This window comes from Choloepus didactylus, chromosome 11 (genome assembly GCF_015220235.1).
Source record: "Choloepus didactylus isolate mChoDid1 chromosome 11, mChoDid1.pri, whole genome shotgun sequence".
Taxonomy (NCBI): Eukaryota; Metazoa; Chordata; class Mammalia; order Pilosa; family Megalonychidae; genus Choloepus; species Choloepus didactylus.
In genome coordinates, this window is record NC_051317.1 from 52,248,904 (window position 1) to 52,266,201 (window position 17,298).

At 36.5% G+C, this 17,298-nt stretch overlaps 1 pseudogene; it reads left to right on the plus strand.

The window, feature by feature from the left end:
• The first annotated feature begins 7,795 nt into the window (after window positions 1-7,795).
• Window positions 7,796-16,868, plus strand: LOC119506014 (annotated as a pseudogene).
• The last annotated feature ends 430 nt before the right edge of the window (window positions 16,869-17,298 follow it).

Genomic DNA, 17,298 nt, shown 5'->3' on the forward strand with positions numbered 1-17,298 from the left:
CTGCTTTCTTCTCCTCTACTCTACTGAAATTTATAAAGATTCCCTTCTCCCACTCTAAACATCCACAAGCTTGCAACAATGCTCAGGTTATAGTGGTAACTATTTGGATTTGGCATATGTTTCTGCTTTTTTGAAAATGTGGCTAGTCTCTGTTTCCTAGTAATGATGATCCTATCAAAAGTGTGTTGTTTATACTTCTACCCCTCATTAATCTTACTCTTGTTTGTCTTGGAGGTTTTATAGAAAGATTTAATTTGGGTGGTCTTCATTTTCCTAGAGAAAATGTGGGAACTCTAAGTTTTAGATTTTCAGTCTCAGTTTATGCTTAACTAAACTTGACATGATAATATCTAATGCATAAGATTGATGTAACAATAGATTAAAATTATGTACCTCAAATACCCAGCACAGTATCTGGCTAATAGTGGGTGATATAATTAGCTGGTGGCAAAAGAAATTCAGTAGGCATGCTTAGATACTAAGAGAGAGCAATTAAAGACAATAATAAAAGAGAGAGAGGTTAGAATATGCTAGACACACTTGAAAACATACACAATCTATTTTTTGGTAGAATGAAATCCAATTCAAGCTCTGTCTCTACCTTTCACTTTGGTTTTCTGATATTTAACACTAATAATTTCTAATAACTGAGACTTAAACTTTTGTTATTTTATGAACCATGGAATCTAAAGAGTAATTAATTGAAGATTTATGGAATTAAAGATATACCCAGCCTATTCTGCAATTTCATCACATTTTTAGATACTGGTAGAATTTCTAGGCTCACTTCATTCTGTAATGTGGGCACCCCTAACCTAACAAGCTCAAATCAAGAAATGGAAAGCATAAGAGTAAATTGATGTGATGACATCCACCTTTGGTTGAAGGTACACTTACCACTTCATATGGCAGAAACTGAGAAGCTCATGAAGTCATGATTCTTAAGTAAATTGTGCTCAACCAGGTGGTAGAGGAGATAGTAATGCCCTTCACTATCTCCTAAAAACTAAAATATGTGGTCGTTTTGTTTCTAAGGAGGCTATTCCAGGCTACTTGTACCATGTTTTGTTTTTTGCTTTTGTTCACTCCAGTCATACCTAAATATTATCAGAGAGCATTCTTAGCCCTCACTTATTCAAAGTGCATTTATAACAAAACAGGGCCTATGTTGGGTTTTCATTAGATCTATGTTTAATTGCCTCATTTCACCTCTTGAGGAAAATGTATTGGAATTTGGGAAGAGAGTGAAGGGTGAGCCCTTGAAGATTTTGAGTAGGAGATTAACATGATCTCACAATCACTCAGAACAGTTCAAAATCCACAAATCTGAATTGGTAAATTATGATTCTCATAAAATAATATAGAAATTGAAAATATTGAAATGGTTTTAATAACAGAAATCAAAATTATGTGATGGTTCAGGAATGAAGCTGTAATGCCTTATTGGTCTTTGAACAGTTAGTGATAAAAGAATTATGGCTAGAACCAAGATTTAAATTTAGAAATACAGAACATGATGGTGGGTTTAACAATAGGAGATTAAGAAGAGGAGACATATGCAAATGTGTAACTTAGGAGAATAATTAAGCCACTAAAAAGTCTTTCATATCATAGTATGCCATATAAAATATATGAAGTATAGGATAAACATTTTGCTTTAGAGATGCCTGAAAGTTTTTAAATGGAAGGTACAAAACAGTATACTTCTTATTTTTCCAAACATCAAAGGCTTTCTGTAAGGGAGAAAGCTGGCAATTCATTTTCAGTAAAATGTCAAGAAACTAATAGATTCATAGGTCTTTTGGACCATGTAGTATTACCGCCTACAACAAAAACAACAGGATGCATTCTGTTGAGGTCTATGTGGCTTTCTTATGCCTCTCATTTTTATCTCAAGGTATAAATTTTTATTTGAACCTGACAATTTGTTGTCTTTGCACTTCTACATGAATTCTCCACAAGAAAATAGAGCAAACGGTAGTATAATAACAAACAACAACTGTTCTTTTTGTCTCTCCTCCATTTTCCACCACAATAGCAAACATTGGATTGAAGAGCCTTAAATAGATTAGAGTTATTTCCTATTCCCAAACAAAAATTCCACATTGATATGCACAATGCACATTTCAATTAATTTTCATAAGAGATCATTCTCAAGAATATTCACATATATATGTACATATATATGTATGAATACTCATAGGAATAATAGAATTTATCTAATCTAAGTAAGAGGGAACAGATAAGTTTGAGAGATGAAGATAAAGGAAGAGAGGAACCAACAAAAACATCACAAATTAAAGCAAGAATCAGAATTGTCTTAAATTACAGTACATTTCATTGGTATCTATGTAATATTTTCCTGATTAGAATCACTGAACTTCTCAAGTAACAAAATGCAAAGGTTGGAGGGAGAGGGCAGAAATTGGTTAATGCTAAATTCAAAGACTTCTTAAATATACAGGTTAACTTGAACACCTGGAAAAACAAGGTGATTTGTTATCCATAAATCATGGAGTAAATATAAGAGAAAGGGACAAATAAAGAGGAAAAACTGAAGTTTTTTTAGCTTTCTTTCAAAAGACTGCATATATGATAAATATGCTGTGAATTTCCCTATTATTAGGAAGCGTGTACTTACATATTTAGGAACAGAGTCATGATATATACAACTTTTCAAATGATTAAAAAATCATGTCTTTTCATGTGTACCTCTGTGTGTATGAGTATGGGGGCAGGGCTTATGTGTAGAAAGGCAAGAGGAGCAAGTGATAAAGCATATGAAGAGGGGTTAGAAGTTAACAATGTGAGAATCTGGATAGGGGTTTATGGTGTTCCTTGCAATAATATTTTTCTTTTAACTTTTCTGCAAATTTGATTTTTTAAAAAAATAAACATTATCAAATTAAATACTACAATGACAAATATGTGTGAAACTTCTACCAGTGTAAAATTTGGTGACCAGAATTGGAAGATAGTGGCATAGAGAGGAGTGGAAGTTAGGTAGTCCCCCCGGAGCAACCAGGAACAACTAGTAAATGATCTGGAATAACTGCTGGGAGACTACCATGACTGTCCAAACATCATGCACCAACCTGGATTGGGGGAATGCCTGATATCACACTGTGAAATCTGTGAGTAGAAACTGAGGAGTTGAGCTAGGAGCCTACTCCCCCATAGCCCAAACTGCAAAGCCTCTCTGTGATAAAGAGCAGCACTCTATGAACTAGTGAATATACATCAGTCCAGCTTCAACTGGAGATTTAATTGGCAAACATAGACTGCTAAATGCAAGCTACAAATCCCCAAGAAGCAGACAGAGGCTTTTAGCGATGACTGACCTTGAAGAGCCAGGGGACTTCTTTTTCCCAGGAGGGGGAGCCGAGATGACCAGGTGCTATCTCTGGCTGATGGGTGAAACAGGGCGCCATGGACTGAACATGAAAGGAGGCTTTTTGTTCCTTTCTCTCTCTCTCAACCTGAGTGGCTCAGTGGAGAAAGCCTCAGCCATATTCAGTTTCCAGCACTTAGACCAAGACAAGGGTGGAGATAGCAGAGTCAGAGAGTCAAAGAACCTATTCAAATACAAATGAAAACTCCTTGGTGGGTATATCTTCCCGAGGAAGAAAGAAGTTGTGCCCAGCTCTACTATCAGCCTTCAATTAAGAACAGGACCCCAGGGCCTGGGGTAAAACAATCAAACCAGAAACAACCTAAGCTGAGAATTAAAGGGTCAAACTTCCTTACACCAGTTGGGAGTGACAGGCTGACAGGCAGGTCCTGCTGGGCAGGTTAGGAAAAGCACATCAACTTGAGGCATCACAGGGTGTGTCAGTATTTTAAGACACACCCTCAGAGAAACCTGGTGCTGAACATTTCCTCCTTCAGGGACCTGAGCCCATTCTGGTCTAGGAAAATCTGATTGGGTAACCAAGGAAACCAGATGCCTAGACAACACAAAACTACAAACTACACTAAGAAAAACAAAGGTAGGTCCTAGTCAAAGGAACAAACTTACATTCAATTGAGATACAGGAATTGAAACAACAAATGCTAGATCAATTCAAAAAGTTTATGTAAGATATGGCAAAAGAGATGAAGTGTATAATGAAAACACTGGGTGAACATAAGGTAGAAATCAAAAGTTCAAAAAAACTGGAAGAAGCTATGGAAATAAAAGGCAAAACACAAGAGATGAAAGACACAATGGAGACATACAACTTCACATTTCAAGAGGCAAAAGAAAACACTCAGGAACTAGAGAACAAGAAAACTGAAATTCTAAACACAGAACACATAGGGAAAAGAATGGAAAAATATGAGCAACATCTCCAGGAATTGAATGACAACATGAAACACTTGAATATACATGCCATGGGTGTCCCAGGGGAGAAGGGTCAGAAGCAATAAAAAAGGAAGCAATCATTGAAAATTTCCCATCTCTTATGAAAGACATAAAATTACACATCCAAGAAGCACAGCATACCCCAAACAGAATAGATCTCAATAGGCTTATGCCAAGACACTTAATAATCAGATTACCAAACATCAAAGACAAAAAGAGAATCCTGAAAGTAGCAAGAGAAAAGCAATTTATCACATACAAAGGAAGCTTGATAATATTATGTGCAGATTTCTCAACAGAAACCATGGAGGCAAGAAGGAAGTGGCATGGTATATTTAAGACACTGAAAGAGAAAAGCCACCAACCAAGAATCTTATATGAGCAAATTGCCCTTCAAATATGAGGGAGAGTTTAGAATATTCTTTGACAAACAGACAATGACAGAGTTTGTGAAAAAAATACCTGCTTTAGAGGAAATACTAAAGGGAGCACTACAGACAGATAGGAAAAGATAGGAATGAGTGGTTTGGGACACAATTTTGGGTGACGGTAGCACAGCAATATAAGTACACTCAACAAAGATGACTGTGAGTATGGTTGAAAGAGGAAGTTTAGGAGTATTTGGGACACCACAGGAAAGAGGAAAGATAAAGACTGGGACTGTATAAGTTAGTGTAAACTAGAGTGCTCAACAATTGTGATAAAATATACAAATACATTTTTACATGAGGGAGAACAAATGAATGTCAATCTTACAAAGTGTTAAAAATAGGGAGGTATTGGGGGAAAATACAATCAATGTAATCTAGGGACTATAATTAACAGAAACATTGTATTATGCTTCCTTTACTGTAACAAAGGCAATACACTAAACTAAATGCATATAAGAGGGGGACATAAGGGATGGGTATGGGACTCTTGGCATTGGCAATGTTGTCTGACTCTTTATTCTACTTTAGTTTAATGCTATCTTTCCTTTGGTTGCTTCCCAGCTGTCTTTTTTTTTTTTTTTCCTTTGCTTTGCTTTTTTCTTTTTCTTTTGTCTCTCTACCTTATTTGACTCTTCCTCCTGTTTTGTGGAAGAAATGTAGATGTCCTTATATAGACAGTGGTGATGGTGGTGAATACACAAATATGTGATATACAGGGAACCATCAATTGTTTACTTAGGAAGGAATGTATGGTGTGTGAACAAAACTGTCTTCAAAATATGGATTGATGAAGAAACCTTGAGGGCACTATATTGAGTGAAATAAGCCAGACAAATAAGGACAAATATTTCAGGGTCTCACTGATATGAAATAATTATCATATTTAAACTCATAGATGTGAAATATGTTACCAGGATATAGATCAATGCTAAAGAATGGGGAGCATTTGCTTTTTATGAGCAGAATATTCAACTAGATTTAACTTAAATGTTTAGAAATGGACAGAGTTGATGGTAGCACACTGTGAGAATAACTGCCAGTACTGAATGGTGCATGAATGTGGTGGAAAGGGGAAGCTCAGTGTCATATATGTCACCAGAAGGAAAGTTGGAGGTTAAAAGATGGGAATGTATAAAACAGTGAACTCTGTGGTGGGCAATGTCCATGATTAACTGTACAAATATTAGAAATCTCTTTCATGAACCAGAACAGATATATGATACTATAACTGGTAATTAATAATAGAGGGGCACATATGGAAAAATATGCCTATTGCAGACTATATACTACAGTTAGTAGTAATATATCATTCTTTCATTAACATTAACAAATGTAGCATACCAATACTATGAGTCAACAATGGAGGGAGGATGGTTACGGGTGTGGGAGGATTTGAGTTTCCTTTTTTTTTTTTTGTCTTTATTTCTTTTCTGGAATAATGAAAATGTTCTGAAAATTGAAAAAAAAAAAACCTTAATTGTGGTGATGGATGCACAGCTATACAATAGTACTGGGGGTAATTGATTGTACACTTTGGATCTTTGGATAATTTTATGGTATGTGAACAGTCTCAATAATAAAAAAGCAAAAATTTTTGGTGATCCCCAAATCTTTCATATTTTGCCATTTAATGTTGTCTCCTTCATGCCTTTTTACAAGTAGTAGGATGTGATTAAAGAGCCATCCATTGGGAAGAATTCCTCTGTGGATATTATTTGGAGTGGTGTGTCTCAATAAAGATTCAGTTGGGAAAATTGAGTTTTTTGTTTCTTGTTTACTTATAGAGTGACAATTTACAGGTAGAAACTATGATACAGAAGAATTTGGTGCTCCATTTCCTGGAATTAGAATGCAAATATTTTCACATGCGTCTATCACATTCACCATGATGTCTTCTTATTGCATCACCCTCTTCCAATTATTTCTTTGCTACCAGAAAAACCACTTCATTCAGTGTGTCTTCTCAATATATTAGGGCAAATATAAATGTTGAGTCTTTGAAGAAGTATTCATTGCCATATTCAACAGTTCTTTTAAATTTCTTACCCAAATGAAATGTGCATAAGGCATGCACATCTTGGCTCTACAAAAATAACAGCCATGCCATCCTACAATACATACTTATGAATCAAAAATCAATTCGCAAATGCCTGCCTATTCTTTAAAGGAGAGAATAGCTGTGGAGCTACTCAAACTTCATAGATGTATTTATTGTTTATCATCAGGCTTTTCCCCAGACATAGGCCACTTGCCTCAGTAACACTGACTTCATTATAGCATTGTGATGGTTAGGTTTGGATGTCAACTTGGGAAAGTGATAGTACCCAGGTATCTGGTCAGGCAAGCACTGACCTAACTGTTGCTGCAGGGACATTTGTGGCTGGTTAATAAACCATAATGCTGGCTTGTTAAATCATCAGTCAATTGGCTGCAGCTGTGACTGATTATGTCAATGAAAGGTGTGTCTTTCACAATGAGAGAATGCAATCAGCTGGATTTAATCCAATCAGTTGAAGACTTTTAAGCAAGATGGATAGAAGGCCTTCATTTATTCTTTGGCTAACCAGCAAAGCATTTCCTGAGGAGTTCATCAAACATGTTCATTGAAGTTGCCAGTTCACTGCCTGAGGAGTTCATCAAATATCTTCATTGCAGTTGACAGTTTGCTACCTGCTCTATGGAATTTGGAATTGTGCATACCCACATTAATGTGAGACACTTTTATAAAATCTTATATTTATAGATATCTCTTGTTGATTCTGTTTCCCTAGAGAGCCCTAACTCATAAAATTTGGTACAAGGAGTATTTCTTGAGACATGCTCACACACCCCTGGAATGTCCAGAGGACACAGCTTTTACTAGGACTGTGACGAATAAATTTGTGATACTATCTCCATCATCCCTGAAGAGCTCCATAGTTGCCCCTCCATGTAAATCACCTATTCCTGTGGGAACTGCTGTCACTGAGCTGGAATCCTAATACAATGGGGATAATCAGATCCCAAGTGGGCAGAAGCCATGTGGCAGCAGTTAATTGTCAAAGACAAGGTGCGTGTTGCTACCATAATGGAAAACAGGCTCAAGGCAGCAGTCAAAATAATCTGACTCACAGAGACTAGGGCATGGGCTAGTAGATCATGGAGTACCTAGCAGTAAAATAGATGGGCAGTCTATTAAATTCTTGCTTGAGCTGTACAAGTAGAAGAATTCTAGGTCAAGTGAACAAAAGTCTACCTTGAATTATAAGAACAGAGTCATGACCCCTTAATTCCCAGACTAGAGAGAGTTTACAGATCCAGAGCCCCTTGAATGAGGATAAGGCTGGGTACACTTGGAGGACCCTGTTATGCTGCCAAAAATTTATACCATTAATCTTGCTCCCACTTTCCCCAGGGGGACCTACAGACTTTTACCAGGGTAACTGTGCATTGGGGAAAGGGAAATGATCAGATATTTGGGAGATTAGACATCGGTTCAGAAGTGAGATTAATTCCAAGAGACCCAAAATATCACTCTGGTCCACCAGTCAGAGTTGGGGCTTATGGAGGTCAGGTGATCAATGGGGTCTTATCTCAGTTCCATCTCTCAGTGGGTCTAGTGGGTCCCTCGACCATTCTGTGATTATTTCCTCAGTGATGGAATGCATAATTTGAATGGACATACTCAGCAATTGGCAGAATCCTCACATTGGTTCCCTAACTTATGGAGTGAGGGCTACTGTGGTGGGAAAAGCCAAGTGGAAGCTGCTAGAACTGCCCTTGCCTAGCAAAATACTAAACCAGAAGCAATACTGAATTCCTGGAGGCATTGCAGAGATTAATGCCACTGTTAAGGACTTGAAGGATGCAGGGATGGTGATTCCTACCACATCCCCATTCAACTCTCCTATTTGGCCTGTGCAGAAAACAGATGGTTCTTGGAGGATGACAGTGGATTATCATAAGCTTAACCAGGTGGTGACTGCAATTGCAGCTGCTGTTCCAGATGTGGTATCAACATATCCCCTGATACCTGGTATGCAGTTATTGATCTGGCATTTTTTTTTTTTTATCAATAGCTGTTAGTAAGGACCACCAGAAACAGTTTGCATTCACCTGAAAGGCCAGGAATATACATTCACTGTGCTATCTCAGGGGTATATCAGCTATCCAGCCTTATGTTATAACATGTCCACAGGGAACTTGATCATTTCTCCCTCAAACAAGACATAACACTGTTCCATTATATTGATGATACCATGTTGATTGGACCTAGTGAGCAAGAAATAGCAGCTACTCTAGATTTGTTGGTAAGGTATTTGCATGGCAGAGGATGGGAGATAAATCCAACAAAAATATGGGGTCCTACCACATCAGTAAAATTTATTGGTGTCCAGTGGTGTGGGGTATGTTGAGATATCCCACCATCCCACCTAAGGTGAAGGATAAGCTGTTGCATCTGGTTCCTCCTATGCCAAAAAAAAAAAAAAAAAAACAAAACCACAATGCTTAGTTAGCCTCTTTGGACTTTGGAGACAACATATTCCTCATTTGGGTGTGCTACTCTGGCCCATTTACCTAGTGACCAGAAAAGCTTCTAGCTTTGAGTGGGGATTGGAATAAGATGAGGCTCTGCATCAGGTCCAGGCCTCTGTGCAAGCTGCTCTGCCACTTGGATCATATGATCCAGCTGATCCAATGGTGCTGGAAAGTATCAATAGCAAATAGAGATGCTGCTTGGAGCTTTTGGCAGGCTCCTATAGGAGAATCACAATTCAGGCCCTTAGGATTTGGGAGTAAAGCCTTACCATCCTCTGCAGATAACTACTCTCCATTTGAGAAACAGCTGTTGGCCTGATATTGGGCCTTAGTAGAGACAGAATGCTTAACCATGGGCCACCAAGTTGCCATGAGACCTGAGTTACCTATCATGAGCTGGGTGTTTTCTGACCCCCCAAGCCATAAAGTTGGGAATCCACAGCAGCACTCCATCATAAAATGGAAATGGTATATATGAGATAGAGCTTGAGCTGGTCCTGGAGACACAACTAAGTTACATGTGGAAGTAGCCCAAAGGCCCATGGCCCCCACTTCTGCCACATTACCTTCTCTTTCCCAGCCAACAGATAAGACATCTTGGGGATTTCCTTGCAATCAGTTGACTGGGGAAGAGAAAACTTGGACCTAGTTTACAGATGGTTCCGCACAATATTCAGGTACTACCCAAAAGTGGACTGCTGCAGCACTGGGATGTGCCTGAAGGACAGTGGTGAGGAGAAATTCTCCCATTGGGTGGAAATTCAAGCAGTGCCCCTGGTTGTTCACTTTGCTTGGAAGGAGATCTGGCCAGAAGGTGCTTTTGTATACTGATTCATAGGCTTGGATGGATGGTAAGGGACTTGGAAGGAACATGATTGGAAAGTTGGTGACAAAGAAGTTTGGGGAAGATATATGTGGATAGACATTTCTGAGTGTGTAAAAGACAAGAAGATATATGTGTCCCAGTGAATGCCCACCAGATAGTGACTTCAGCAGAATAAGATTTTAATAATCAAGTACATAAGGTAACCTGTTTGGTGGATACCAATCAGCCTCTTCCCCCATAACTTCTGTCATTGCCCATTGGGCTCATGAACAAAGTGGTCATGGTGGTAGAGATGGAGGTTATGCATCAGTTCAACAACATGGACTTCCACTCACCAAGGCTGACCTGGCCACAGCCACTGCTAAGTGCCAAATCTGCCAGCAGCAGAGACCCACACTCAGTCCCCAATATGGCACCATTCCTCAAGGTAATCAGCCTGCTACATGGTGGCAGGTTGATTACATTAGACCACTTCCATTACAGAAGGGGAAGCAAAATTTTTCTTACTGGAATAGACACATACTCTGGATATGGGTTTGCCTTCCCTGCATGAAATGCATCTGCCAAAACTACCATCCATGGACTTATGGAATGCCTTGTCCACCATCATGGTATTCCACATAGCATTGCTTCTGACAAAGGAACCCACTTGATAGAAAATGAAGTGAGGGAATGGGCGCATACTCATGGAATTCTCTGGTCTTACCATGTTCCCCATCATCCAGGTGCAGCTGGGTTGATAGAATGGTGGGATGGCCTGTTGAAGACTCAACTACAGTGACAACTAGGTGGCAAAACCTGGCAGGGTTGGAGCAGTGCTCTCCAGGAGGCTGTGTATGCTCTGAATCAGCATCCACTCTATGGTGCTGTTAATCCCATAGCCAGGTCCAGGAATCAATGGGTGGAAACAGGAGTGGCACCACTCACTATCACTCCTCATGATCCACTAGGAAAATTTTTGCTTTCTGTCCCTGGAAGCTTAAGTTCTGCTGGTCTACAAGTCAGCTCCCAAAGGAGGAGTGCTTCCACCAGGAAACACAATAATAATTTCATTGAACTGGAAGTTAAGATTGACACCTGGCCACTTTGGACTTCTTATGCCTCTAAATCAACAGGCAAGGAAGAGGATCACTTTACTGTATGAGGTGATTGATCCTGACTATCAAGGGGAAGCAGCACTGCAACTACACAATGGAGGTAAAAAAGAGCTTTCCTGGCATACAGCAGATCCACTTGGGCCTCACTTAGTACTACCATCCCTGTGATTAAATTGAATGGAAAACTGCAATAACCCAATCCAGGCAGGACTGATAATAGTCAAGAAACTTCAGGAATGAAAGTCAGGGTCACCCCACCAGGCAAAGAACCATAGTCCACTGAAGTGCTTGCTGAAGGTAAAGTGAACATGGAATGGGTAATGGAAGAAGGTAGTGATAAACACAAACTGTGACCACATGACAAGTTATAGAAATGAAGACTATGATGACATGAATATTTCATTCTTGTTTTTTTTTATGATATTTAGGTTAAAGGAAATCAATTTTAAGAGTTAATGTCACCCAAGGACTGGCACCCTATTCTGGACAGATTTAGTGCATTTCTGGTATGCAGGATAGCTGAGTATTGTTAGGTGAAATGTATACCTGTTATTGTTCTCCACTTAGAGATAAAGTATGGTTTAAGGTGATGTGTATTAACTGTCAAGTTGACAAGGGGTGGACTGTGATGGTTAGGTTCATGTGTCAACTTAGGCAGGTGATGGTATCCAGGTGTCTGGTCAAGCAAGCACTGGTCAGCAGTTACTGCAAGGACATTTGTGGCTGGTTAATAAACCAGAAGGCCAGTTTATTTAATCATCAGTCAATTGGCTGCAGCTATGGCTGATTTCATCTATGAAGGGCATGTCTTTTGCAATGAGATAATGAAATCAGCTGGATTTAATCCAATCAGTTGAAGACTTTAAAGCAAGACACATAGAAGACCTTCATTTCTTCTGCTAACCAGCAAACTGTTTTCTGAGTAGTTCTTCAAAGTTGCCAGTTTGTTTCCTGAGGAGTTTACTGAACACATTCATTAAAGTCACCAGTTCACTGTCTGAGCTGTTCATCGAACATCTTCATTCAAGTTGCCAGTTTGCTGCCTGCCCTATGGAATTTAGACTCATGTATATCAAAGAACAGTAACATGAGACACTTTCATAAAATCTTATATTTATAGATATCTCTTGTTGATTCTGTTTCCCTAGAGAACCCTAATACAAGCATCATTATCTGTTTCCTGGTATTCTTTTCTCTTCTTGTCCTGGTGCATCCTTGTCAGAGAACTGCCTTACTTCTAGCATGTTAACATCAATTTTTTTCATCAGAATATTTCTACCATAGATCCACTATACCCCAAATATATCTTAACAGAAGGAACAGTTGGAAAGCCCTGCTGGAAAGAAGGAAGCCATGTACACCAGCCAAGTTTTTTCTATAGGTGATTAGAAGTAATAACATGATTTGAATGTCCTCTCCATAATGCAATCAGATAGAAACTTTTTTTTTTGATCCTCAACTGAGACAACTGGAGCAGAACAAGATTCAGTGGCTTGTTTTCATGTCCAATCAAGATGATCTATAGCTGAGTCAATAGAATGGCTGGAATGTGACATATGTGCCCAAGGCATCTTCTGACCCATAAGAAGAGTTTCAGCTTACTCTATGATTCTTACAATAAAGCTAGACATATGGTTTGTTGAAACCATAGAATCAAGTATTTCAAGGAGGAAATGAACTTAGAAATCAGCTATTCTAAGCTGCATATGAGAGGCATAGATTTTAGTATATTTACCCCATTTACTCAAATATTGAACATTGACTATATTGAGCTTATATAAAAGAAATAGATATCTGTTTGGGTCAAAATGTAGTATTAATTTTAAAAAGTTTTCTAATGTTTTAGTGTGTAAAATACACAACTAAGAGTAAGATGTAAATTTGGATAGTTTTCCCTGTAATGTCACAAATTTAGTAAGAATTTTTTTGAGGAAAAAGCATAACAGGTGGTATTTTTTAATTGATGTTTTTATTTCTATTATCTTGACACCTTTTACATAGAAATAACTAATCCATATTTATAGCATTAAATTGAAGTAAGCACTTCAATCCTGTGAACTGCATGATCAAAGACATTAGTTTGGTGACTGGTAAGTATTTCTAATTAATGAAATCTATAGTTGATTTTATTAAATCTCTGAAAAACTATCCAGTATCTGGAATAAGGGAAAATATTTCCACAGTTTTTAACTCTTTTTAAAGGAACTACATAAAATTTAATCTTTGAGCCAAATAGCTATGGATATATCACTTTGTTGGATACATTGTTTCTATGACAATGTGAAAACTTCTAAAAGATAACTAGAAGATTATTAACATGGAAAGATATTTTGAAGGTCCTTTCAAAGGCTAATGACATTTTAACATAAACTTACTGCTTTCAACCATGTTAACAGGAGCTTACAATTATAGTAGATGACATTGAGGTAAGAAAAAGCAAGGTATGAACTAGGGAAAATATTTGAATGTGGGAAAGTATGACTTTGGTACTATTGAAGACTCATATAAGCAATATATATATATATATATATATATAGATCTAAAGTGTGAAAAATGGTTAAGACGATGCTTGGACAAGACAGGTCTGATTTTTCAGAAATGCTCAGATAGGAAAATAAAAGATACTATCATCTGTCAAATAATGTTGCTTATTCCATAGGCATACTATTGATTTGATTGACAAATGTGGCTAAATGTGGTATTGTCCTTCAGAGGTATTCTCACCAGAGTAATTTTAAAATTACTGTCTCTTAGTTTTTTGGAGGCATTTGCCATAGGCACATGCTTATTTATTTATTTACAAATATATGCCTTTCTCTGTATTCTTATTTTGAAATGGGAATACTATCATTTCTACATCATAGAGTTATTTTAATATTAAATGATCTATATTATATATCTATCACATAATATATATATTGCTGATTGGTTTTTGAAGTGCCAGACTGTGAGAGAAAATTAAGCTTTTGTGATGTTTATTAATAAGTATTCTTGATATCAAAACTTATGCAAGGGAGGAAAGGTAGCAGGAATAGGTAGAGGAAGTAGTTCAACTGCAATGCAGACCTCGCAAAATTCTAGACCAAACCCAAGGGGAACCTCCAGGGTTCTCTCAAAGCTTTCTCCAATTGGTCTGAAATGGCTTTCAGACTCCCACAACAAACTGCACTTGGAAGTGTGCTGACACGGAAGGAAAAGGGACAACAGGGACCTCATGTTCTTCACTATCCACCACAATATGTAAAGTACTCAGAACGTAACTGAGCATACTGTAAATGTCTTATTTTCAGTTGAATTATTTATTTTTGATTTTAATAAATGTAATTACATTTATTATGAAAAAGTCAAAAAAACATTTCTATGTAAGTTGGGAACAAATACATTTTTAATATGTCTTAAATTCCAACAGTTTCATCAGTTGATGAAAAATTGCATAAAAAGTATATATTTTCACAATTTGTTTTATGATATTGAATTAGGTCACAGTTTATCCTCTCTTTGCTCTTTCTCAGAAAGAATGAAGCTTAACTGTTTTCCCTGAAGTAATTAACATTCTAATTTAGTTACAGGAAATTCAAACTTATCAATAAAATGTCCCCCAAAGCTGACTTTCTAAAATTTTAATTACTTTTTATGAGACAACTTTTGCTTCCATCAATTCCCCCTCACCTTTTGCCATGTTTCCAGAGTTTATTTTAACCTGTAGAATTAAGTGTGAATATACACATATATGTATATATATGTATATGTATTGATATATTCATATATATCATCACTTTTTATTTGTTTACTTATTTTTTATTTATTTGAGATGTGGGTTTACAAAACAATCATGCATAAAATACAGGATTCCCGTATACCACCATATAATTGACACCTTGCATTGGTGTACTTTTTGCTAAAATTGATGCTAGCACATTTTTATAATTGTGCTACTAATTAGAGTCCATGGTTTAACATAGGGTCCGATGTGTAGTGTAGGTCCATGGATCTTTCTCAAAATGTTTATTGTTACCATATAAGCAATCTAACATTTCTCCTTTTAATCACATTTAAATACATATTTCAGTTCTGTTAATTATGTTCACAATGTTCAGCTACCATCACCACCATCTATTACTAAAACACTTCCATCATTTCAAATAGGAATCCTGTAAAGTTTAAGCCTTAACTTCCTATTCTGCTTTTTAACTTTTTAAATTGATTAAAAATTGTATTCCTCATATTAATACATTAATTCATTTGAAAAAACACATTAAAATAATTTTAAAAGAATGTAATAAAGATAAGCTGATTGTACATTTTTTTTCAAATTTCATTTATTAATGTTTCAAAAATTCTATTCTGACCATATATAAGACTATAGTAGAGAAGGGAAAGTTTCAAGTATGTTTTTTCTCTCCAGTTCTGTACTCTCCCTCATCTCAAGATCTGGTTTTATACCCCTTTTTAGGTTGCGATCATGAAAAATTATTTTAGAAGGGAGTATTCAATGCAGATGCACTTTTCTTTTAATTTAATTTTTTATTTATTGAGATTGCTTACATACCATATAATTATACAAAGATCCAAAGTGTACAATCAATTGCCCCCAGTACCATCATACAGCTGTGCATCCATCACAATTTTTTTTTCAGTTTTTAGAACATTTTCATTACTCCAGAAAAGATATACAGACAAAAAAAAGGAAACTCAAATCCTCCCACACCCCTAGCTACCCCTCCTCCATTGTTGACTCATATTATTGGAATAATACATTTATTACTGTTGATGAAAGAACATTAAAATACTACTAACTTTAATTAGTTTGCCAATAGGTATATTTTTCCCCTATATGCCCCTCTATTATTTTTTAAAGTTTCAGAATAGTATTTAATTTTCAGATATTTATAATCATCTTATTTGATATAAAAAAATAGTGGCTGTGTTATAAATTTTACAGATGAGGATATTGTTGCATTATTCTCACCATACATAGGTTGCAGAATAAATGTGAATACAGATCAATACTTCCCCTTCTTCCTCCTTTGTATATTTGTGAACATGCCTACACATAACTCTTGCTATTCAAATTTTTATCTGAACCAAGGAACTAAATACATTGAGATAATTTTCTTTTGTTTATAAGAATTCTCACTGTAAATTATACAAGCTTAGGGATCAGAGAGTAAATAGATTTTTTTTTTTTTGCCAAACTCTCTATCTGATCTCAGAAGTTAAAATGGTTCCATAGTTTCCATTGACTATGCAATAAATAGCAAATCTTGGGTCCACAACTAATGTTCTTTTGTTTTAGTGTATGAAATAAAAGTTAATAATTGCCACTTAAGTTTAGTGGTTCAATGGCAACAATAACAGATGTCTTTCCATATATAAGTAGACATTTTCACCAGCACTGCTCTCTATATGCCATTGCTCTATCTATTCCATGCCTATCTCCAGACAATGACATCTCATCTACACCAACCAATAAAACATAATTGAGAATACACATTTTTCATGGTCTCAAACACTGTAAGAGTATTCCTTTGGATTTTCAAAAGAACTCTATATTTTCAGACTTAAATTTAACAGTTTTTAATTATTCTTAGTCTAATTCCTGTTTTATCAATTAGGAAACTAAGAGTAATCTTACAAGTGAAGTGAGATGACCACATTTACAATCAGCAAGTCAGAAAAGTGAGGCAAGTATCTTCATCTTCTGAATTCTACTGTTACAGAAAGAATGCCATACCATAAACTTGAGTTATCCATTTGAAATAGAGTGAAAGAAAGAGTAGCATGGAATAAGTTGTGTTATCAAGTGTGTTTTCTCCTTCATAATGTCACCATTCTGCAATGTCTGTTTATTCCTCTCTGAAATAAGGAATTAAAAATTATTTAATATACAGTTGTGTCTTATGATGACTATGATGTCAATAAAGCCAACCATATTCAGTGGGCACTATATGGCTTAAAAATGCATCTTCATGCATTTTTTCATGGAACCTTTCTCTATATCTCTCTCTCCTTTCTTTGTTTCTCTGTCAGTAGGGCTCTCTGTAGTACCTTAAGTAGGGCAGGTCTTTTATTAGCAAAATC